This window comes from Lissotriton helveticus, chromosome 12 (genome assembly GCF_964261635.1).
Source record: "Lissotriton helveticus chromosome 12, aLisHel1.1, whole genome shotgun sequence".
In the NCBI taxonomy this organism is placed as follows: Eukaryota; Metazoa; Chordata; class Amphibia; order Caudata; family Salamandridae; genus Lissotriton; species Lissotriton helveticus.
Window position 1 is genome coordinate 898,932,484 of NC_136073.1, and position 27,622 is coordinate 898,960,105.

Consider the following 27,622-nt stretch of genomic DNA (forward strand, 5'->3'; position numbering starts at 1 on the left):
CCAGGCAAGACCCGCCAACCCACCTGCAAAAAACCACCCGCCAACACCCCCAAACAGCGAAAAAGCTAAATCTCATACTTACAATATCTCTCGGCCTTCGGTCCAAACGCGGCGCTGTGCAGCTAGGTCATCATCAATCATCATAACTCCTGTTTTCCACCACGGATTTCCTGAAAAGCAAATGCAATCAAGATTAGACTGTCGCAGCAGTGCTTCGACAGAGACCCCGGCCGCAACCCACCCACGAACAGCAGGAAGCCCCCCAAAACGCTACATTGAGCAAGATGTCAGAAGAAATAGCAAAAAAAGGCTGTTCCTTAAGGATTTTGTCCAAAACACTTCTATCCGGTATTAGACCTTCCCAGGAATGCCCCAGGCAAGACCCGCCAACCCACCTGCAAAAAACCACCCGACAACACCCCCAAACAGCGAAAATGGTAAATCTCATACTTACAATATCTCTCGGCCTTCGGTCCAAACGCGGCGCTGTGCAGCTAGGTCATCATCATCAATCATCATAACTCCTGTTTTCCACCACGGATTTCCTGAAAAGCAAATGCAATCAAGATTAGACTGTCGCAGCAGTGCTCCCAGACACCAAAAATCACCCACAAACACCCGGAACCCCACCAAAGAGCACCTCAAAGGCAAGCAAGTCAGCAAAAACGGCAAGAAATTTCCACCTCATATTTGGTCCAAAACACTTTTGTCCATTATTAGAGCTTCACAGCAATGGGCCCAAATCCCTCAACTCACCCGCAAAGAAGTACAACACCCCCACAAGTGCTGAGTCTTTATTCATTGGGCGTAATCCAGCACTCTGCTTTGAGGGAAATCGCAGTCTGGAGGAGGAGGATAGAGGAGCATGTTCTTCAGAACTTGTGAACCTGAGGAATGTAGACTGCGGCACCTTCAAATCAATAAGCAAACAAGTGAAGACAGTTCTGCTGATGGTCTTGTTTTTGGGATTAGGTGATTAAAGTTTGAATTAAATTAACTGTGCAAAACAAAGAAAGAGAGACACACAGGAATAAAAGTGAATAAGGACGAAAAAGAAAGTTCTTGATTCATTGTCTCATTTTCAGGGCTCGGTGTCAGGGAATAAGAAGAAGATTTCGTCATCATACTCTGCGAATTCAGGTAGGATGAGGTCAGTGCCACCGAACAGAGAACAAATCCCCTCATCTACGTTGCCGTCCTCCTCGTCTTCATGCGGCGTGCTTTCTCGTATTTTGTAATCTGGTGGTATGAGGTGCTGATTCATCTTGATCATTGTCAGCCGCTCCACATTTTTGGGCGAGAGGCGGCTCCGTTTGGGAGTTACAATGCCACCAGCAGCACTGAAAACTCGTTCAGAAGACACACTTGCGAGTGGGCAAGACAAATAGTTTATAGCCAGGTTGGAGAGCTGTGGCCACAATTGTTTTTTGCCATGCCAATACTGCAATGGCTCATCATTAAGAAAGACCTCTGTTGAGTCATTCATATAGTCCTGCACCATCGACTCAAGGTCATCAACGGTTCCTCCACTTTGCTTACTTTTTGCTGTGCCTTTGACATTTTTTCGAGAACCATACCCAAGCAAACTTAGCCAATCCTCCTCAGCAGCCACTGTTAGTGTTGTGTGTGGTGCAGATGATCCAGTTGCCGTTCTCTTTAACGGCTGAGAGGTCACTTGTGCCCCAGCCACAGGTGCAGAAGTGGATTCTTGTGACTGGGGATGGCCTGCTGATGCTGATGTACTGTCTTCTCCTTCAATAACCTGCCGTTCTTTTTCAAACCTCTTGGCTGACCAGGCTAACCAATGTTTGTACTTTTGAACATCTGCATCAGCAAAAGGAAAGAATGCTTCGCCTGCCAGCGCCTTTTTGTAGCGTGGATCCAGAATAGTAGCACAAATGTAATGCTGATCTGACTTGATCTTTTGAAGACGTTCATCACCACGTAGGCGCTCTAATAATTTCTCAGACAAAATAAAATGGTCTTTTTTTTGTACATCTTTTTCAAACTCAGAAGACACTGCCATCAGTTGGTGCTCCAGCATGCACAACAATGGGATAGCTTTTCCCAAATTACAGTCCTCCTGGCTGACTGCACGCGTGAAGAACTCAAAAGGACGAAGCATGTCTGTCAGGCTTTTAACTATGTCCCATTGCGCCGCAGCCATCCGCAGGTCCTCCTTCTGAGTTGTACCCTCTGTTAAGAAATAGTGATCGAGTACCGTATACTGCTCATACAGACGCTCAAGCATGTAGAAGGTTGAGTTCCAACGTGTTGCCACCTCCTGGATGAGTGCTTTCACTGGTATTCGACTTTGAAGTAGCAGCCTCCTCAGATGCTTCCGGGCCTTAAAAGAATGGCTGAAATGGTTGCACATTTTGCGGCAGGTGGCCATTACCGCGAACGCTGCACTGTCTCTATCACTCAAGAATTTTTGAACTACCAGGTTGATACAGTGCGCCAAACACGGCACTCTAACATAGTCACCCAGCGACATGGCCTTAACTATATTGGCGCCATTATCCGTGGAAACATAACCAATCTTGCGTTTTATTGGAGATAGCATTTTCAAGACCTTTTTGTCAAACTCGTCCAAAATGTTTTGGGATGTGTGACTTTTCTCCAAGCCAAACATGGCTAGTGTTGCATGTTTCCGAGCAGCTTTGAAAACTTTGTCCGGGTCAACACCTGCGTTTAGCTTTGCTTTAACACCTGAAAAAGAGACCCAGTGTGCAGTGATGCACATGTAATCAGCGCCTGCGCCACTGGTCCACATGTCTGTTGTCAGATGTATTGTGTGAACAGCACTCTTCTGCAAAGCTGCCCCAATCGCTTCCAGCACATCTTCATGTAGTGCTGGAACCGCAACTCTGGCAAAATAGAACCGGCTAGGAACCTTCCATTTAGGGCAGAGCGTTGCCACTAATTCTAGAAAACCTACAGCTTCTACAAAAGAAAAAGGGAGAAGGTCCACAGCTAGCATTTTAGCCAGCTTAGTGTTATACAGACGCGTCAGTGGGTGGTTGCGTTCATATGGCACGTCTGAAGTAAGCATTGTTCTAATGTTGCCCTGGACCAAGCATTTACGGGCTGATAATGACTTCGTTGACCCAATTTTGCTCGCTGGTGAACTTTTGTGCGTTGGTGTCTCACTCGCTCCAACACTCTTAGTGTGCCTCACATTGGGTGTGCTGCTGACAGGGGTACTGGGTGTAAGGGAAGTGTTTAACACGTCTTCTTCCTCCTCGTCATCATCAGATGCAACATCAACGTTTCCTTGAATTCGGCCTTTCTTGATCGCATCTAGGTACGCAAACCATTGGACAGTGTGCTGTCTCCTAAGATGACCTCTCTGGCCTCCGGTACCATAGTTGGTACCTGGCTTACCACAGTTGGTACCTGGCTTACCACGACTAACTGCAAGCTTACAAAGGGTACAAATGGCAAACTTTGGATTTTTTTGACAAACAGTAAAGAAGTCCCAAACTGGGGACTTGAAGTGTCTGTGGGACCTGGAGGAGGCGGCGATACTGGTGGTGGTGGTCATGAAGCTAATGCCAGATGAAGTGGAGGATCTGGATTGCCCAACTTTTGTACGTTGTGCACTTTCACCGCCACTAATTAAGGTCGAGGTGGATGGAGGTCTCTTCTTGCCAGAAAGAAATATGGAAGCGGGACGAGTTGGTGTACTACTTAACTCCAATGATTGTGGTGTTTCCACTGCCTCCTCATCGACAACATCATCATCATCACGCTCAGCAGCTCTTCGGGCTAGGGTCAAAATGTCTGTTTGCTGCATGCCCGCTGGGGCTGCAGTGACCTTTATGATGACTGGGTCGTCGTTGGCAGAGCCTTCATCAGCAGCAGTATCCGCCACTTCTTGTTGAGCCTCATCACACTCCATAACTCTGAGACTTTGGACGAGCTTCCTTTTACGCTTAACTACCTTTGTCGGATCATGGTGTGCCTCCCTCTCAGACGGCAGTGGTGCTGGTTCCCAAGTTTGATCCGTATCATCAGAAGGAGGTGTGCTTGAAGAAGATGTAGACACCACCCTTGATCTCTTCCTTGCTAGGGGTGTGGAAGACAATGAAGGATCATCAGGAGGAGTGGCTTCCTCAAATGATACCTCGCCTTGATTGTCGATTTCCTGATGTGCCCCTACTTCGGGAGGGACAACTATTGTGGGCACTTGTGACCCTCCATGCACCTCTGCTTGCGCATCTCCTTGCGCTGCCTCTCCTTCCACATGTACTTGGGCTTGTACTTGCACATGTGATTGTTGTTGCGGCTGTGGTTGTTCAACACTCGTCAGATGAGCTACAACAACCTGTGTTGATTGAGGGACATTGCTGCTGCTTTCTTGCGATGAGCCAACATCACTGGTCGATGGTGATTGAAGAACTATACTGGCTGCCTCTGCAGCACTCAAGGGCTTGGACTTAAGTTGGCGTGGTGGTGGTGGTGGCACTGAGCCCAATGGAGCGGGGGTGCTGCTGCCAGCTTGGTCCCCAGCAGATCCCGCTGCTGCAGGCATACTTTTTTTTTTACCACCAAAAAAAGGGGCGGGCGGCACACCAGTCTCCTTGGTAACTTGCTTCTTCTGCTCCTTACTGGCACCTTTCTTGCTAGAGGAGCTACGGGTTACTTTTTTTGGGGCCATCTTCTTCAGAGCAGGTCAGAACAGCAGGCAGCAGTTGCACGAGTTGCAGAGTTGTCTGTGTCCAGACGTGACGTCGCGTGACGTTATGCTGCACACACACACCGCTGCAGGACTTCTTCCTTGCACTGGTGGTTCTCTTGAGACTTGTGCACCTAAAAGCAATGGAAGACAGAGGAACATCAGTTCAGTTATACACCCCAAAAAATCGACAAAACACAGAAAAATGAGCACAATCCCATGCCATCCATGATGTTTACATTGAAGACACCCCACAGAAAGACTAGGGACATGCAAGTATGCAACACTCACTACCCCTGGGCATAATGGATGAAAAGTAGGCAAAATAAGTGCAGGCCTCAGACACTGCCTCTCCTCAAAATGGCCCCTTACACCCCAAGCACATGTTGCCTGTACCAGCCAGCAGCACTCAAGATGGCCACCACCACCACCACCCACATGGCCAGTCCACATCAACAGTACACCCCAAAAAACACAGAAAAACAGCCAGAAATCACCACAATCCAATGCCATCCATGATGTTTACATTAAAGAGAGTGAGACCACACTACAGGCACACTCAGTCCATGCACCACTACCCCTGGGCAAAGGGCCCCACCAGCAGCCCCAAAAAAACGACAAAAAACAATAAAATCAGCACAATCCCAGCCCATCCATGGCCTCAATGGTGTTTAAATTCAAGAAGACACCCCTCAGAAACACTAGGCCCATGCAACACTCACTACCCCTGGGCATAATGGATGAAAAGTAGGCAAAATAAGTGCAGGCCTCAGACACTGCCTCTCCTCAAAATGGCCCCTTACACCCCAAGCACATGTTGCCTGTACCAGCCAGCAGCACTCAAGATGGCCACCACCACCACCACCCACATGGCCAGTCCACATCAACAGTACACCCCACAAAACACAGAAAAACAGCCAGAAATCACCACAATCCAATGCCATCCATGATGTTTACATTAAAGAGAGTGAGACCACACTACAGGCACACTCAGTCCATGCACCACTACCCCTGGGCAAAGGGCCCCACCAGCAGCCCCAAGAAATCGACAAAAAACAATAAAATCAGCACAATCCCAGCCCATCCATGGCCTCAATGGTGTTTAAATTCAAGAAGACACCCCTCAGAAACACTAGGCCCATGCAACACTCACTACCCCTGGGCATAATGGATGAAAAGTAGGCAAAATAAGTGCAGGCCTCAGACACTGCCTCTCCTCAAAATGGCCCCTTACACCCCAAGCACATGTTGCCTGTACCAGCCAGCAGCACTCAAGATGGCCACCACCACCACCACCCACATGGCCAGTCCACATCAACAGTATACCCCCAAAAAACACAGAAAAACAGCCAGAAATCACCACAATCCAATGCCATCCATGATGTGTACATTAAAGAGAGTGAGACCACACTACAGGCACACTCAGTCCATGCACCACTACCCCTGGGCAAAGGGCCCCACCAGCAGCCCCAAAAAATCGACAAAAAGCAATAAAATCAGCACAATCCCAGCCCATCCATGGCCTCAATGGTGTTTAAATTCAAGAAGACACCCCTCAGAAACACTAGGCCCATGCAACACTCACTACCCCTGGGCATAATGGATGAAAAGTAGGCAAAATAAGTGCAGGCCTCAGACACTGCCTCTCCTCAAAATGGCCCCTTACACCCCAAGCACATGTTGCCTGTACCAGCCAGCAGCACTCAAGATGGCCACCACCACCACCACCCACATGGCCAGTCCACATCAACAGTACACCCCAAAAAACACAGAAAAACAGCCAGAAATCACCACAATCCAATGCCATCCATGATGTTTACATTAAAGAGAGTGAGACCACACTACAGGCACACTCAGTCCATGCAGCACTACCCCTGGGCAAAGGGCCCCACCAGCAGCCCCAAAAAAACGACAAAAAACAATAAAATCAGCACAATCCCAGCCCATCCATGGCCTCAATGGTGTTTAAATTCAAGAAGACACCCCTCAGAAACACTAGGCGCATGCAACACTCACTACCCCTGGGCATAATGGATGAAAAGTAGGCAAAATAAGTGCAGGCCTCAGACACTGCCTCTCCTCAAAATGGCCCCTTACACCCCAAGCACATGTTGCCTGTACCAGCCAGCACTCAAGATGGCCACCACCACCACCCACATGGCCAGTCCACATCAACAGTACACCCCCAAAAAACAGAAAAACAGCCAGAAATCACCACAATCCAATGCCATCCATGATGTTTACATTAAAGAGAGTGAGACCACACCACAGGCACACTCAGTCCATGCACCACCACCCCTGGGCAAAAGGCCACACCAGCAGCCCCCAAAAAACGACAAAAAACAATAAAATCAGCACAATCCCAGCCCATCCATGGCCTCAATGGTGTTTAAATTCAACAAAACAGTTGTATCATGCACCCCTAACCAACCCTGGTCCTACTGGATACTGTGGCTACCCACAATATAATTTATTTAATGTTCTGAAAAAGTTCCAAAATTGTACTTGCAGCAACTGTAATGCCCCAAACAAACTTACTTGTGAAAGTTGATTTCTAATCCAAAAGTGATCCAAAGACAGTCAAAAAGGCCTCAAATCCAAATATCCAGCAGCACCCACAAAAAGTAATCCTTCCAGCTCCAGATCCAAATGAAAGTGACCAGGAGATGGACAAAGCACTGGGAGGAGCCTGCTGGACAGGAACAGGAAGTTGGAGACTGTGGGGCACTTCCTTCCTCCCCCCCCCAAAAATGGACTCCTTGCAAAAAAAAGGCCATGCAAATGTCAACCTGAGCAGTGATTCTGATAAAAATCATAATTTTCTGAAGGTTTATCCTGTTTGCTGGTGATTTTCTTGTGCAGAATTGCAAAATCTCTATTTCGCGAGTGCGAGATTGTTCCTTTCCGCCGCAACTACGTGTTCGCAATTGCGAACTCTCGCGAGGTGTGCTGTGCAAGGTGGCAAGCCGCGATTACGTATTCGCGGGCGCCAAACTCCCGCGGGATCACGCAGCAAGATCCAAAATGGCGCGGCACTCGCAAAGAAAAACAACTCGGCAAACGCTAAATGACGGAAAGTGAACGCCGTGCACCACGCCGCGCGCCGCAACCAAGCAAAAAATCCGCCGCGAGCGGATTCACGGATTTTCGACAAATTCGCGAGAGTTCGCGGATTGCGAATTTGCCGAAAATCCGAAAAATCCGCGATCGGAGCGGATTTTACGCCCATGCTTACTTACAGCATTGGTTCTAACATAAATCTAACAGGACGTTTTTTGGATATTAAACCTGTACCATTTTGCGAGCAATATTGGGACATTATTGAAAGGCCATTTGATAGGAAATTGTATTTCCAATTCAGAATCGGGACGCTTCCCACAAAGGCGTTTACCCGCAAATGGTCAGTAATTCAGGACGATAAATGCCCCTTTTGTAAAGATTTGATAGAGAATATTGCTCATATACTGTTTGTTTGCCCCCTTTATGTCAGTCCACGACGAAAATGGCTAAAACCAGTGTGCAGAAATCTAGGTACACGCAGGTGCATAGATGCGCTAAGATTGCTGGAATCAGACTGTACACCTTGCTTGGCGACTGCTGTCGCAAAATTTTTAGGTTGGTCATGGACCATACGCACCCGCACTGTACAACAGCTAGATGCCGATCGATGAATTAACTGGCACCGTTTATCATAGATTAGATTTAATCATACAGGTTTTATTGAACCATTTTAATTAGTATGTATAATTTGTTTTTAAACTGTAATATGACAGCGCAATGTTTAATGAGTTTTTTATATAATGATTTTAACATTGTTGTAGTATTTATTGTGTAGTATAGGATTTAAAAATTGCTTTTATGACTTGCTGTCGAATAAATCTTTTAAATTTGATTTGCTTCTTCTTAGTCGACCTGGAAGCATGACCCGAAGATGACCTAGAATGCGATTTCGAATGAGACCTCGATCTCGACCGCCTTGACTGCGACCTCGAGCTCTTCCTGTCCTTTTTTCCTTTCATCTTGGCAACCAGGAGCTTCGCCTCTATCTCAGGAAGGGCCTTGGGATTCATCTTCCTACATTATGGACACCCCTGGACATCATGATCCGAGGTCAGGTACCAAACGCAATCTTCATGCGGGTCCGTGATCGACATCATCTTACCGCATTCACCACACTACTTGAATCCGGTCTTCTTCGATGACATATCGACTGGAGAAAGCGACACAAGAAACACGAAAACTAACAAACAGTAACAAAGTTACTATCAAAGCTACAGATGATCCCTCGAAAACCGTTGGCGTCGACGACTCGGAAAAAAGAGAACTGATGTCATCACGCCGACGTGGTCCTATTATAGAGTCGGTGACGTCAGCGGAGCCGCGCGCGATGCCGTGCTTCTGTGACGTCATCCACGTCGGCTACAAAAAAGAATTTCCGAATGTTGCTGACGCAGGGGGATATTCACAAGGTGAGGAATCCACTGGCAGATGTATCTATCAGAATGGATCATTAAAGTACTGACCACAGCATCAGAGACAACAGTAGTAGCTGTAAAATACTGACCCACAGCAGCAGTGCCTGCAGCAAAACTGACCACAAAATATCACAGTGACCACATCAGCAGTGACCACGAACAATGACAGCTACACTGCCCATTAAAATACTCACCACTTCAGTAGTGACCACAGCAGCAGCGACCGTGAACAATGACAGCTACACTGCCCATTAAAATACTCACCACTTCAGTAGTGACCCCAGCAGCAGCGACCATGAACAATGACAGTTACACTGCCCATTAAAATACTCACCACTTCAGTAGTGACCCCAGCAGCAGTGACCGTGAACAATGACAGCTACACTGCCCATTGAAATACTCACAACTTCACTAGTGACCCAAGCAGCAGCGACCGTGAACAATGACAGCTACACTGCCCATTGAAATACTCACCACTTCAGTAGTGCTACAGCAGCAGCGACCGTGAACAATGACAGCTACAGTGCCCATTGAAATACTCACCACTTCAGTAATGACCCCAGCAGCAGCGACCATGAACAATGACAGCTACACTGCCCATTGAAATACTAACTACTTCAGAAACAACTACACTGCCCATGGAAATACTCACCACTTCAGTAGTGACCACCAGAGCATCAGTGACCATGAAACACGACAGCTACATTGCCCATTGATAAAATACTCACCACTTCAGTAGTGACCACAGCATCAGTGACCATGAAACACGACAGCTACATTGCCCATTGAAATACTCACCACTTCAGTAGTGACCACAGCATCAGTAACCATGAACAATGACAGCTACACTGCCCATTTAAATACTCACCACTTCAGTAGTGACCCCAGCATTAGTGACCATGAACAATGACAGCTACACTGCCCATTTAAATACTCACCACTTCAGTAGTGAACCCAGCATCAGTGACCATGAACAATGACAGCTACACTGCCCATTGAAATACTCACCACTTCCTTAACAGCTACACTTCCCATTGAAATACTCACCCTTCAGTAGTGACCCTAGCTGCTGCGACCGTGAACAATGACTGCTACACTGCCCATTGAAATACTCACCACTTCAGTAGTGACCCTAGCTGCTGCGACCGTGAACAATGACTGCTACACTGCCCATTGAAATACTCACCACTTCAGTAGTGACCCAAGCAGCAGCGACCGTGAACAATGACAGCTACACTGCCCATTGAAATACTCAACACTTCCTTAACAGCTACACTGCCCATTGAAATACTCACCACTTCAGTAGTGACCCTAGCTGCTGCGACCGTGAACAATGACTGCTACACTGCCCATTGAAATACTCACCACTTCAGTAGTGACCCTAGCTGCTGCGACCGTGAACAATGACTGCTACACTGCCCATTGAAATACTCACATCTTCAGTAGTGACCCTAGCTGCTGCGACCGTGAACAATGACAGCTACACTGACCATTGAAATACTCACCACTTCAGTAGTGATCCCAGCAGCAGCCATCATGAACAATGACAGCTACACTGCCCATTGAAATACTCAACACTTCCTTAACAGCTACACTTCCCATTGAAATACTCACCACTCCAGTAGTGACCCCAGCAGCAGCCATCGTAAACAATGAAAGCTACGCAGCCCATTGAAATACTCACCACTTCCGTAACAGATACACTGCCCACTGAAATACTCACCACTCCAGTAGTGACCCCAGCAGGAGTGACCATGAACAATGACAGCTACACTGTCCATTGAAATACTCACCACTTCAGTAGTGACCCCAGCAGCAGCGACCGTGAACAATGACACCTACACTGCCCATTGAAATACTCACCCACTTCAGTAGTGACCCCAGCAGCAGCGACCGTGAACAATGACAGCTACACTGCCCATTGAAATACTCACCACTTCAGTAGTGACCCCAGCAGCAGCGACCGTGAACAATGACAGCTACACTGTCCGTTGAGATACTCAACACTTCAGTAATGACCCAAGCAGCAGCGACCGTGAACAATGACAGCTACACTGCCCATTGAAATACTCACCACTTCAGTAGTGACCCCAGCAGCAGCCATCGTGAACAATGACAGCTACGCAGCCCATTGAAATACTCACCACTTCCGTAACAGCTACACTGCCCATTGAAATACTCACCACTTCAGTAGTGACCCCAGCAGCAGTGACCGTGAACAATGACAGCTACAGTGCCCATTGAAATACTCACAAGTTCAGTAACAGCTATACTGCCCATTGAAATACTCACCACTTCAGTAACAGCTACACTGTCCATTGAAATACTCACCACTTCAGTAGTGAACCCAGTGACCTTGAACAATGACAGCTACACTGCCCATTGAAATACTCACCACTTCAGTAGTGACCCCAGCAGCAGCCATTGTGAACAATGACAGCTAACACTGCCCATTGAAATACTCACGACTTCAATAGTGACCCCAGCAGGAGTGACCGTGAACAATGACCTCAGCAGGAGTGACCATGAACAATGACAGCTACACTGCCCATTGAAATACTCACCACTTCAGTAGTGACCCCAGCAGCAGCGACCGTGAACAATGACAGCTACACTGTCCGTTGAGATACTCAACACTTCAGTAATGACCCAAGCAGCAGCGACCGTGAACAATGACAGCTACACTGCCCATTGAAATACTCACCACTTCAGTAGTGACCCCAGCAGCAGCCATCGTGAACAATGACAGCTACGCAGCCCATTGAAATACTCACCACTTCCGTAACAGCTACACTGCCCATTGAAATACTCACCACTTCAGTAGTGACCCCAGCAGCAGTGACCGTGAACAATGACAGCTACAGTGCCCATTGAAATACTCACAAGTTCAGTAACAGCTATACTGCCCATTGAAATACTCACCACTTCAGTAACAGCTACACTGTCCATTGAAATACTCACCACTTCAGTAGTGAACCCAGTGACCTTGAACAATGACAGCTACACTGCCCATTGAAATACTCACCACTTCAGTAGTGACCCCAGCAGCAGCCATTGTGAACAATGACAGCTAACACTGCCCATTGAAATACTCACGACTTCAATAGTGACCCCAGCAGGAGTGACCGTGAACAATGACCTCAGCAGGAGTGACCATGAACAATGACAGCTACACTGCCCATTGAAATACTCACCACTGCAGTAGTGACCCCAGCAGAAGTGACCGTGAACAATGACAGCTACACTGCCCATTGAAATACTCACCACTTCAGTAACAAGTACACTGCCCATAGAAATACTCACCACTTCAGTAGTGACCCAAGCAGCAGCGACCATTAACAATAACAGCTACAGTACCCATTGAAATACTCACCACATCAGTAGTGACCCCAGCAGGAGTGACCGTGAACAATGACTGCTACACTGCCCATTGAAATACTCACCACTTCAGTAACAAGTACACTGCCCAATGAAATACTCACCACTTCAGTAGGTACCCAAGCACCAGCGACCGTGAACAATGACAGCTACACTGCCCATTGAAATACTCACCACTTCAGTAGTGACCCAAGCAGCAGTAACCGTGAACAATGACAGCTACACTGTCCATTGAAATACTCACCACTTCAGTAGTGACCCAAGCAGCAGCGACCGTGAACAATGACAGCTACAATTCCAATTAAAATACTCACCACTTCAGTAGTGACCCCAGCAGCAGCGACCGTGAACAATGACAGCTACACTGCCCATTAAAATACTCACCACTTCAGTAGTGACCCCAGCAGCAGCGACCGTGAACAATGACAGCTACAATGCCCATTGAAATACTCACCACTTCAGTAGTGACCACAGCAGCAGCCATTGTGAACAATGACAGCTACACTGCCCATTGAAATACTCACCACTTCAGTAGTGACCCCAGCAGGAGTGACCGTGAACAATGACCTCAGCAGGAGTGACCGTGAACAATGACAGCTACACTGCCCATTGAAATACTCACCACTTCAGTAGTGACCCCAGCAGGAGTGACCGTGAACAATGACAGCAACACTGCCCATTGAAATACTCACCCACTTCAGTAGTGACCCCAGCAGCAGCGACCGTGAACAATGACAGCTACACTGCCCATTGAAATACTCACCCACTTCAGTAGTGATCCCAGCAGCAGCCATCGTGAACAATGACAGCTTCACTGCCCATTGAAATACTCAACACTTCCTTAACAGCTACACTTCCCATTGAAATACTCACCACTCCAGTAGTGACCCCAGCAGCAGCGACCATGAACAATGACAGCTACACTTCCCATTGAAATACTCACCACTCCAGTAGTGACCCCAGCAGGAGTGACCATGAACAATGACAGCTACACTGCCCATTGAAATACTCACCACTTCAGTAGTGACCCCAGCAGCAGCCATCGTGAACAATGACAGCTACGCAGCCCATTGAAATACTCACCACTTCCGTAACAGCTACACTGCCCACTGAAATACTCACCACTCCAGTAGTGACCCCAGCAGGAGTGACCATGAACAATGACAGCTACACTGTCCACTGAAATACTCACCACTTCAGTAGTGACTCCAGCAGCAGCGACCGTGAACAATGACACCTACACTGCCCATTGAAATACTCACCCACTTCAGTAGTGACCCCAGCAGCAGCGACCGTGAACAATGACAGCTACACTGCCCATTGAAATACTCACCACTTCAGTAGTGACCCCAGCAGCAGCGACCGTGAACAATGACAGCTACACTGTCCGTTGAGATACTCAACACTTCAGTAATGACCCAAGCAGCAGCGACCGTGAACATTGACAGCTACACTGCCCATTGAAATACTCACCACTTCAGTAGTGACCCCAGCAGCAGCCATCGTGAACAATGATAGCTACGCAGCCCATTGAAATACTCACCACTTCCGTAACAGCTACACTGCCCATTGAAATACTCACCACTTCAGTAGTGACCCCAGCAGCAGTGACCGTGAACAATGACAGCTACAGTGCCCATTGAAATACTCACAACTTCAGTAACAGCTACACTGTCCATTGAAATACTCACCACTTCAGTAGTGACCCCAGCAGCAGCCATTGTGAACAATGACAGCTACACTGCCCATTGAAATACTCACGACTTCAATAGTGACCCCAGCAGGAGTGACCGTGAACAATGACCTCAGCAGGAGTGACCATGAACAATGACAGCTACACTGCCCATTGAAATACTCACCACTTCAGTAGTGACCCCAGCAGAAGTGACCGTGAACAATGACAGCTACACTGCCCATTGAAATACTCACCACTTCAGTAACAAGTACACTGCCCATTGAAATACTCACCACTTCAGTAGTGACCCTAGCAGCAGCGACCATTAACAATAACAGCTACAGTACCAATTGAAATACTCACCACATCAGTAGTGACCCCAGCAGGAGTGACCGTGAACAATGACTGCTACACTGCCCATTGAAATACTCACCACTTCAGTAGGTACCCAAGCACCAGCGACCGTGAACAATGACAGCTACACTGCCCATTGAAATACTCACAACTTCAGTAGTGACCCAAGCAGCAGCAACCGTGAACAATGACAGCTACACTGTCCATTGAAATACTCACCACTTCAGTAGTGACCCAAGCAGCAGCGACCGTGAACAATGACAGCTATAATTCCAATTAAAATACTCACCACTTCAGTAGTGACCCCAGCAGCAGCGACCGTGAACAATGACAGCTACACTGCCCATTAAAATACTCACCACTTCAGTAGTGACCCCAGCAGCAGCGACCGTGAACAATGACAGCTACAATGCCCATTGAAATACTCACCACTTCAGTAGTGACCACAGCAGCAGCCATTGCGAACTATGACAGCTACACTGCCCATTGAAATACTCACGACTTGAGTAGTGACCCCAGCAGGAGTGACCGTGAACAATGACCTCAGCAGGAGTGACCGTGAACAATGACAGCTACACTGCCTATTGAAATACTCACCACTTCAGTAGTGACCCCAGCAGGAGTGACCGTGAACAATGACAGCAACACTGCCCATTGAAATACTCACCCACTTCAGTAGTGACCCCAGCAGCAGCGACCGTGAACAATGACAGCTACACTGCCCATTGAAATACTCACCCACTTCAGTAGTGACCCCAGCAGCAGCGACCATGAACAATGACAGCTACACTGCCCATTGAAATACTCACCATTTCAGTAACAAGTACACTGCCCATTGAAATACTCACCACTTCACTAGTGACCCAAGCAGCAGCGACCGTGAACAATGACAGCTACAATGCCCATTGAAATACTCACCACTTCAGTAGTGACCGAAGAAGCAGCGACCGTGAACAATGACAGCTACACTGTCCATTGAGATACTCAACACTTCAGTAGTGACCCCAGCAGCAGCGACCGTGAACAATGACACCTACACTGTCCATTGAGATACTCAACACTTCAGTAGTGACCCAAGCAGCAGCGACCGTGAACAATGACAGCTACACTGCCCATTGAAATACTCACCACTTCTGTAACAGCTATACTGCCCATTGAAATACTCACCACTTCAGTAGTGACCCCAGCAGCAGTGACCGTGAACTGTGACAGCTACACAGCCCATTGAAATACTCACCACTTCAGTAACAGCTACACTGCCCATTGAAATACTCACCACTTCAGTAGTGAACCCAGTGACCTTGAACAATGACAGCTACACTGCCCATTAAAATACTCACCACTTCAGTAGTGACCCCAGCAGCAGCCATTGTGAACAATGACAGCTACACTGCCCATTGAAATACTCACGACTTCAATAGTGACCCCAGCAGGAGTGACCATGAACAATGACCTCAGCAGCAGTGACCGTGAACAAGGACAGCTACACTGCCCATTGAAATACTCACCACTTCAGTAGTGAACGCAGCAGCAGCGACCGTGAACAATGACAGCTACACTGCCCATTGAAATACTCACCACTTCAGTAGTGACCCCAGCAGGAGTGACCGTGAACAATGACAGCTACACTGCCCATTGAAATACTCACCACTTCAGTAGTGACGCCAGCAGCAGCGACCTTGATCAATGACAGCTTCACTGAACATTGAAATACTTACCACTTCAGTAGTGACCCCAGCAGCAGTGGCCGTGAACAATGACAGCTACACTGCCCATTGAAATACTCACCACTTCAGTAGTGACCCCAGCAGCAGTGGCCGTGAACAATGACAGCTACACTGCCCATTGAAATACTCACCCCTTCAATAGTGACCCGAACAGGAGTGACCGTGAACAATGACAGCTACAATGCCCATTGAAATACTCACCACTTCATTAGTGACCCAAGCAGCAGCGACCGTGAACAATGACAGCTACAATGCCCATTAAAATACTCACCACTTCAGTAGTGACCCCAGCAGGAGTGACCGTGAACAATGACTGCTACACTGCCCATTGTAATACTCACCACTTCAGTAACAAATACACAGCTCATTGAAATACTCACCACTTCAGTAACAGCTACACTGCCCATTGAAATACTCACCACTTCAATAGTGACCCGAACAGGAGTGACCGTGAACAATGACAGCTACAATGCCCATTGAAATACTCACCACTTCATTAGTGACCCAAGCAGCAGCGACCGTGAACAATGACAGCTACAATGCCCATTAAAATACTCACCACTTCCTTAACAGCTACACTTCCCATTGAAATACTCACCACTCCAGTAGTGACCCCAGCAGCAGCGACCATGAACAATGACAGCTACACTTCCCATTGAAATACTCACCACTCCAGTAGTGACCCCAGCAGGAGTGACCATGAACAATGACAGCTACACTGCCCATTGAAATACTCACCACTTCAGTAGTGACCCCAGCAGCAGCCATCGTGAACAATGACAGCTACGCAGCCCATTGAAATACTCACCACTTCCGTAACAGCTACACTGCCCACTGAAATACTCACCACTCCAGTAGTGACCCCAGCAGGAGTGACCATGAACAATGACAGCTACACTGTCCATTGAAATACTCACCACTTCAGTAGTGACCCCAGCAGCAGCGACCGTGAACAATGACACCTACACTGCCCATTGAAATACTCACCCACTTCAGTAGTGACCTCAGCAGCAGCGACCGTGAACAATGACAGCTACACTGCCCATTGAAATACTCACCACTTCAGTAGTGACCCCAGCAGCAGCGACCGTGAACAATGACAGCTACACTGTCCGTTGAGATACTCAACACTTCAGTAATGACCCAAGCAGCAGCGACCGTGAACATTGACAGCTACACTGCCCATTGAAATACTCACCACTTCAGTAGTGACCCCAGCAGCAGCCATCGTGAACAATGATAGCTACGCAGCCCATTGAAATACTCACCACTTCCGTAACAGCTACACTGCCCATTGAAATACTCACCACTTCAGTAGTGACCCCAGCAGCAGTGACCGTGAACAATGACAGCTACAGTGCCCATTGAAATACTCACAACTTCAGTAACAGCTACACTGTCCATTGAAATACTCACCACTTCAGTAGTGAACCCAGTGACCTTGAACAATGACAGCTACACTGCCCATTGAAATACTCACCACTTCAGTAGTGACCCCAGCAGCAGCCATTGTGAACAATGACAGCTACAATGCCCATTGAAATACTCACGACTTCAATAGTGACCCCAGCAGGAGTGACCGTGAACAATGACCTCAGCAGGAGTGACCATGAACAATGACAGCTACACTGCCCATTGAAATACTCACCACTTCAGTAGTGACCCCAGCAGAAGTGACCGTGAACAATGACAGCTACACTGCCCATTGAAATACTCACCACTTCAGTAACAAGTACACTGCCCATTGAAATACTCACCACTTCAGTAGTGACCCAAGCAGCAGCGACCATTAACAATAACAGCTACAGTACCAATTGAAATACTCACCACATCAGTAGTGACCCCAGCAGGAGTGACCGTGAACAATGACTGCTACACTGCCCATTGAAATACTCACCACTTCAGTAGGTACCCAAGCACCAGCGACCGTGAACAATGACAGCTACACTGCCCATTGAAATACTCACAACTTCAGTAGTGACCCAAGCAGCAGCAACCGTGAACAATGACAGCTACACTGTCCATTGAAATACTCACCACTTCAGTAGTGACCCAAGCAGCAGCGACCGTGAACAATGACAGCTATAATTCCAATTAAAATACTCACCACTTCAGTAGTGACCCCAGCAGCAGCGACCGTGAACAATGACAGCTACACTGCCCATTAAAATACTCACCACTTCAGTAGTGACCCCAGCAGCAGCGACCGTGAACAATGACAGCTACAATGCCCATTGAAATACTCACCACTTCAGTAGTGACCACAGCAGCAGCCATTGCGAACTATGACAGCTACACTGCCCATTGAAATACTCACGACTTGAGTAGTGACCCCAGCAGGAGTGACCGTGAACAATGACCTCAGCAGGAGTGACCGTGAACAATGACAGCTACACTGCCTATTGAAATACTCACCACTTCAGTAGTGACCCCAGCAGGAGTGACCGTGAACAATGACAGCAACACTGCCCATTGAAATACTCACCCACTTCAGTAGTGACCCCAGCAGCAGCGACCGTGAACAATGACAGCTACACTGCCCATTGAAATACTCACCCACTTCAGTAGTGACCCCAGCAGCAGCGACCGTGAACAATGACAGCTACACTGCCCATTGAAATACTCACCATTTCAGTAACAAGTACACTGCCCATTGAAATACTCACCACTTCACTAGTGACCCAAGCAGCAGCGACCGTGAACAATGACAGCTACAATGCCCATTGAAATACTCACCACTTCAGTAGTGACCGAAGAAGCAGCGACCGTGAACAATGACAGCTACACTGTCCATTGAGATACTCAACACTTCAGTAGTGACCCCAGCAGCAGCGACCGTGAACAATGACACCTACACTGTCCATTGAGATACTCAACACTTCAGTAGTGACCCAAGCAGCAGCGACCGTGAACAATGACAGCTACACTGCCCATTGAAATACTCACCACTTCTGTAACAGCTATACTGCCCATTGAAATACTCACCACTTCAGTAGTGACCCCAGCAGCAGTGACCGTGAACTGTGACAGCTACACAGCCCATTGAAATACTCACCACTTCAGTAACAGCTACACTGCCCATTGAAATACTCACCACTTCAGTAGTGAACCCAGTGACCTTGAACAATGACAGCTACACTGCCCATTAAAATACTCACCACTTCAGTAGTGACCCCAGCAGCAGCCATTGTGAACAATGACAGCTACACTGCCCATTGAAATACTCACGACTTCAATAGTGACCCCAGCAGGAGTGACCATGAACAATGACCTCAGCAGCAGTGACCGTGAACAAGGACAGCTACACTGCCCATTGAAATACTCACCACTTCAGTAGTGAACGCAGCAGCAGCGACCGTGAACAATGACAGCTACACTGCCCATTGAAATACTCACCACTTCAGTAGTGACCCCAGCAGGAGTGACCGTGAACAATGACAGCTACACTGCCCATTGAAATACTCACCACTTCAGTAGTGACGCCAGCAGCAGCGACCTTGATCAATGACAGCTTCACTGAACATTGAAATACTTACCACTTCAGTAGTGACCCCAGCAGCAGTGGCCGTGAACAATGACAGCTACACTGCCCATTGAAATACTCACCACTTCAGTAGTGACCCCAGCAGCAGTGGCCGTGAACAATGACAGCTACACTGCCCATTGAAATACTCACCCCTTCAATAGTGACCCGAACAGGAGTGACCGTGAACAATGACAGCTACAATGCCCATTGAAATACTCACCACTTCATTAGTGACCCAAGCAGCAGCGACCGTGAACAATGACAGCTACAATGCCCATTAAAATACTCACCACTTCAGTAGTGACCCCAGCAGGAGTGACCGTGAACAATGACTGCTACACTGCCCATTGTAATACTCACCACTTCAGTAACAAATACACAGCTCATTGAAATACTCACCACTTCAGTAACAGCTCACTGCCCATTGAAATACTCACCACTTCAATAGTGACCCGAACAGGAGTGACCGTGAACAATGACAGCTACAATGCCCATTGAAATACTCACCACTTCATTAGTGACCCAAGCAGCAGCGACCGTGAACAATGACAGCTACAATGCCCATTAAAATACTCACCACTTCAGTAGTGACCCCAGCAGGAGTGACCGTGAACAATGACTGCTACACTGCCCATTGTAATACTCACCACTTCAGTAACAAATACACAGCCCATTGAAATACTCACCACTTCAGTAGTGACCCCAGCAGCAGTGGCCGTGAACAATGACAGCTACACTGCCCATTGAAATACTCACCACTTCAGTAGTGACCCCAGCAGCAGTGGCCATGAACAATGACAGTTACAATGCCCATTGAAATACTCACCACTTCAGTAGTGACCCACGCAGCAGCGACCGTGAACAATGACAGCTGAAATGCCCATTGAAATACTCACCACTTCAGTAGTGACCCCAGTAGTAGCGACCGTGAACAATGACAGCCACAATGCCCATTGAAATACTCACCACTTCAGTAGTGACCCACGCAGCAGCGACCGTGAACAATGACAGCTGAAATGCCCATTGAAATACTCACCACTTCAGTAGTGACCCCAGCAGCAGCGACCATGAACAATGACAGCTTCACTGCCCATTGAAATACTCATCTCTTTAGTAGTGACCCCAGGAGTGACCGTGAACAATGACACCAGCAGGAGTGACAGTGAACAATGACAGCTACATTGCCCATTGAAATACTCACCACTTCAGTAGTGACCCCAGCAGCAGCGACCGTGTACAATGACAGCTACACTGCCCATTGAAATACTCACTACTTCCGTAACAGCTACAATGCCCATTGAAATACTCACCACTTCAGTAGTGACCCCAGCAGCAGTGACCATGGACAATGACAGCTACACAGCCCATTGAAATACTTACCACTTCTGTAACGGCTACACTGCCCATTGAAATACTCACCACTTCAGTAGTGATCCCAGCAGCAGCCATTGTGAACAATGACAGCTACACTGCCCATTGAAATACTCACGACTTCAGTAGTGACCCCAGCAGGAGTGACCATGAACAATGATCTCAGCAGGAGTGACCGTGAACAATGACAGCTACACTGCCCATTGAATTACTCACCACTTCAGTAGTGACCCCAGCAGCAGTGACCGTGAACTGTGACAGCTACACAGCCCATTGAAATACTCACCACTTCAGTAACAGCTACACTGCCCATTGAAATACTCACCACTTCAGTAGTGACCCCAGCAGCAGTGACCGTGAACAATGACAGCTACAGTGCCCATTGAAATACTCACAAGTTCAGTAACAGCTATACTGCCCATTGAAATACTCACCACTTCAGTAACAGCTACACTGTCCATTGAAATACTCACCACTTCAGTAGTGAACCCAGTGACCTTGAACAATGACAGCTACACTGCCCATTGAAATACTCACCACTTCAGTAGTGATCCCAGCAGCAGCCATTGTGAACAATGACAGCTAACACTGCCCATTGAAATACTCACGACTTCAATAGTGACCCCAGCAGGAGTGACCGTGAACAATGACCTCAGCAGGAGTGACCATGAACAATGACAGCTACACTGCCCATTGAAATACTCACCACTGCAGTAGTGACCCCAGCAGAAGTGACCGTGAACAATGACAGCTACACTGCCCATTGAAATACTCACCACTTCAGTAACAAATACACTGCCCATTGAAATACTCACCACTTCAGTAGTGACCCAAGCAGCAGCGACCATTAACAATAACAGCTACAGTACCCATTGAAATACTCACCACATCAGTAGTGACCCCAGCAGGAGTGACCGTGAACAATGACTGCTACACTGCCCATTGAAATACTCACCACTTCAGTAACAAGTACACTGCCCAATGAAATACTCACCACTTCAGTAGGTACCCAAGCACCAGCGACCGTGAACAATGACAGCTACACTGCCCATTGAAATACTCACCACTTCAGTAGTGACCCAAGCAGCAGTAACCGTGAACAATGACAGCTACACTGTCCATTGAAATACTCACCACTTCAGTAGTGACCCAAGCAGCAGCGACCGTGAACAATGACAGCTACAATTCCAATTAAAATACTCACCACTTCAGTAGTGACCCCAGCAGCAGCGACCGTGAACAATGACAGCTACACTGCCCATTAAAATACTCACCACTTCAGTAGTGACCCCAGCAGCAGCGACCGTGAACAATGACAGCTACAATGCCCATTGAAATACTCACCACTTCAGTAGTGACCACAGCAGCAGCCATTGTGAACAATGACAGCTACACTGCCCATTGAAATACTCACGACTTGAGTAGTGACCCCAGCAGGAGTGACCGTGAACAATGACCTCAGCAGGAGTGACCGTGAACAATGACAGCTACACTGCCCATTGAAATACTCACCACTTCAGTAGTGACCCCAGCAGGAGTGACCGTGAACAATGACAGCAACACTGCCCATTGAAATACTCACCCACTTCAGTAGTGACCACAGCAGCAGCGACCGTGAACAATGACAGCTACACTGCCCATTGAAATACTCACCCACTTCAGTAGTGATCCCAGCAGCAGCCATCGTGAACAATGACAGCTTCACTGCCCATTGAAATACTCAACACTTCCTTAACAGCTACACTTCCCATTGAAATACTCACCACTCCAGTAGTGACCCCAGCAGCAGCGACCATGAACAATGACAGCTACACTTCCCATTGAAATACTCACCACTCCAGTAGTGACCCCAGCAGGAGTGACCATGAACAATGACAGCTACACTGCCCATTGAAATACTCACCACTTCAGTAGTGACCCCAGCAGCAGCCATCGTGAACAATGACAGCTACGCAGCCCATTGAAATACTCACCACTTCCGTAACAGCTACACTGCCCACTGAAATACTCACCACTCCAGTAGTGACCCCAGCAGGAGTGACCATGAACAATGACAGCTACACTGTCCATTGAAATACTCACCACTTCAGTAGTGACCCCAGCAGCAGCGACCGTGAACAATGACACCTACACTGCCCATTGAAATACTCACCCACTTCAGTAGTGACCCCGGCAGCAGCGACCGTGAACAATGACAGCTACACTGCCCATTGAAATACTCACCACTTCAGTAGTGACCCCAGCAGCAGCGACCGTGAACAATGACAGCTACACTGTCCATTGAGATACTCAACACTTCAGTAATGACCCAAGCAGCAGCGACCGTGAACATTGACAGCTACACTGCCCATTGAAATACTCACCACTTCAGTAGTGACCCCAGCAGCAGCCATCGTGAACAATGATAGCTACGCAGCCCATTGAAATACTCACCACTTCCGTAACAGCTACACTGCCCATTGAAATACTCACCACTTCAGTAGTGACCCCAGCAGCAGTGACCGTGAACAATGACAGCTACAGTGCCCATTGAAATACTCACAACTTCAGTAACAGCTACACTGTCCATTGAAATACTCGCCACTTCAGTAGTGAACCCAGTGACCTTGAACAATGACAGCTACACTGCCCATTGAAATACTCACCACTTCAGTAGTGACCCCAGCAGCAGCCATTGTGAACAATGACAGCTACACTGCCCATTGAAATACTCACGACTTCAATAGTGACCCCAGCAGGAGTGACCGTGAACAATGACCTCAGCAGGAGTGACCATGAACAATGACAGCTACACTGCCCATTGAAATACTCACCACTTCAGTAGTGACCCCAGCAGAAGTGACCGTGAACAATGACAGCTACACTGCCCATTGAAATACTCACCACTTCAGTAACAAGTACACTGCCCATTGAAATACTCACCACTTCAGTAGTGACCCAAGCAGCAGCGACCATTAACAATAACAGCTACAGTACCAATTGAAATACTCACCACATCAGTAGTGACCCCAGCAGGAGTGACCGTGAACAATGACTGCTACACTGCCCATTGAAATACTCACCACTTCAGTAGGTACCCAAGCACCAGCGACCGTGAACAATGACAGCTACACTGCCCATTGAAATACTCACAACTTCAGTAGTGACCCAAGCAGCAGTAACCGTGAACAATGACAGCTACACTGTCCATTGAAATACTCACCACTTCAGTAGTCACCCAAGCAGCAGCGACCGTGAACAATGACAGCTGTAATTCCAATTAAAATACTCACCACTTCAGTAGTGACCCCAGCAGCAGCGACCGTGAACAATGACAGCTACACTGCCCATTAAAATACTCACCACTTCAGTAGTGACCCCAGCAGCAGCGACCGTGAACAATGACAGCTACAATGCCCATTGAAATACTCACCACTTCAGTAGTGACCACAGCAGCAGCCATTGTGAACTATGACAGCTACACTGCCCATTGAAATACTCACGACTTGAGTAGTGACCCCAGCAGGAGTGACCGTGAACAATGACCTCAGCAGGAGTGCCTGTGAACAATGACAGCTACACTGCCTATTGAAATACTCACCACTTCAGTAGTGACCCCAGCAGGAGTGACCGTGAACAATGACAGCAACACTGCCCATTGAAATACTCACCCACTTCAGTAGTGACCCCAGCAGCAGCGACCGTGAACAATGACAGCTACACTGCCCATTGAAATACTCACCCACTTCAGTAGTGACCCCAGCAGCAGCGACCGTGAACAATGACAGCTACACTGCCCATTGAAATACTCACCATTTCAGTAACAAGTACACTGCCCATTGAAATACTCACCACTTCACTAGTGACCCAAGCAGCAGCGACCGTGAACAATGACAGCTACAATGCCCATTGAAATACTCACCACTTCAGTAGTGACCCCAGCAGCAGCGACCGTGAACAATGACACCTACACTGTCCATTGAGATACTCAACACTTCAGTAGTGACCCAAGCAGCAGCGACCATGAACAATGACAGCTACACTGCCCATTGAAATACTCACCACTTCTGTAACAGCTATACTGCCCATTGAAATACTCACCACTTCAGTAGTGACTCCAGCAGCAGTGACCGTGAACTGTGACAGCTACACAGCCCATTGAAATACTCACCACTTCAGTAACAGCTACACTGCCCATTGAAATACTCACCACTTCAGTTGTGAACCCAGTGACCTTGAACAAGGACAGCTACACTGCCCATTAAAATACTCACCACTTCAGTAGTGACCCCAGTAGCAGCGACCGTGAACAATGACAGCTACAATGCCCATTGAAATACTCACCACTTCAGTAGTGACCCCAGCAGCAGCGACCGTGAACAATGACAGCTACAATGCCCATTGAAATACTCACCACTTCAGTAGTGACCACAGCAGCAGCCATTGTGAACTATGACAGCTACACTGCCCATTGAAATACTCACGACTTGAGTAGTGACCCCAGCAGGAGTGACCGTGAACAATGACCTCAGCAGGAGTGACTGTGAACAATGACAGCTACACTGCCTATTGAAATACTCACCACTTCAGTAGTGACCCCAGCAGGAGTGACCGTGAACAATGACAGCAACACTGCCCATTGAAATACTCACCCACTTCAGTAGTGACCCCAGCAGCAGCGACCGTGAACAATGACAGCTACACTGCCCATTGAAATACTCACCCACTTCAGTAGTGACCCCAGCAGCAGCGACCGTGAACAATGACAGCTACACTGCCCATTGAAGTACTCACCATTTCAGTAACAAGTACACTGCCCATTGAAATACTCACCACTTCACTAGTGACCCAAGCAGCAGCGACCGTGAACAATGACAGCTACAATGCCCATTGAAATACTCACCACTTCAGTAGTGACCGAAGAAGCAGCGACCGTGAACAATGACAGCTACACTGTCCATTGAGATACTCAACACTTCAGTAGTGACCCCAGCAGCAGCGACCGTGAACAATGACACCTACACTGTCCATTGAGATACTCAACACTTCAGTAGTGACCCAAGCAGCAGCGACCGTGAACAATGACAGCTACACTGCCCATTGAAATACTCACCACTTCTGTAACAGCTATACTGCCCATTGAAATACTCACCACTTCACTAGTGACCCAAGCAGCAGCGACCGTGAACAATGACAGCTACAATGCCCATTGAAATACTCACCACTTCAGTAGTGACCCCAGCAGCAGCGACCGTGAACAATGACACCTACACTGTCCATTGAGATACTCAACACTTCAGTAGTGACCCAAGCAGCAGCGACCGTGAACAATGACAGCTACACTGCCCATTGAAATACTCACCACTTCTGTAACAGCTATACTGCCCATTGAAATACTCACCACTTCAGTAGTGACTCCAGCAGCAGTGACCGTGAACTGTGACAGCTACACAGCCCATTGAAATACTCACCACTTCAGTAACAGCTACACTGCCCATTGAAATACTCACCACTTCAGTTGTGAACCCAGTGACCTTGAACAATGACAGCTACACTGCCCATTAAAATACTCACCACTTCAGTAGTGACCCCAGTAGCAGCGACCGTGAACAATGACAGCTACAATGCCCATTGAAATACTCACCACTTCAGTAGTGACCCCAGCAGCAGCGACCGTGAACAATGACAGCTACAATGCCCATTGAAATACTCACCACTTCAGTAGTGACCACAGCAGCAGCCATTGTGAACTATGACAGCTACACTGCCCATTGAAATACTCACGACTTGAGTAGTGACCCCAGCAGGAGTGACCGTGAACAATGACCTCAGCAGGAGTGACTGTGAACAATGACAGCTACACTGCCTATTGAAATACTCACCACTTCAGTAGTGACCCCAGCAGGAGTGACCGTGAACAATGACAGCAACACTGCCCATTGAAATACTCACCCACTTCAGTAGTGACCCCAGCAGCAGCGACCGTGAACAATGACAGCTACACTGCCCATTGAAATACTCACCCACTTCAGTAGTGACCCCAGCAGCAGCGACCGTGAACAATGACAGCTACACTGCCCATTGAAGTACTCACCATTTCAGTAACAAGTACACTGCCCATTGAAATACTCACCACTTCACTAGTGACCCAAGCAGCAGCGACCGTGAACAATGACAGCTACAATGCCCATTGAAATACTCACCACTTCAGTAGTGACCGAAGAAGCAGCGACCGTGAACAATGACAGCTACACTGTCCATTGAGATACTCAACACTTCAGTAGTGACCCCAGCAGCAGCGACCGTGAACAATGACACCTACACTGTCCATTGAGATACTCAACACTTCAGTAGTGACCCAAGCAGCAGCGACCGTGAACAATGACAGCTACACTGCCCATTGAAATACTCACCACTTCTGTAACAGCTATACTGCCCATTGAAATACTCACCACT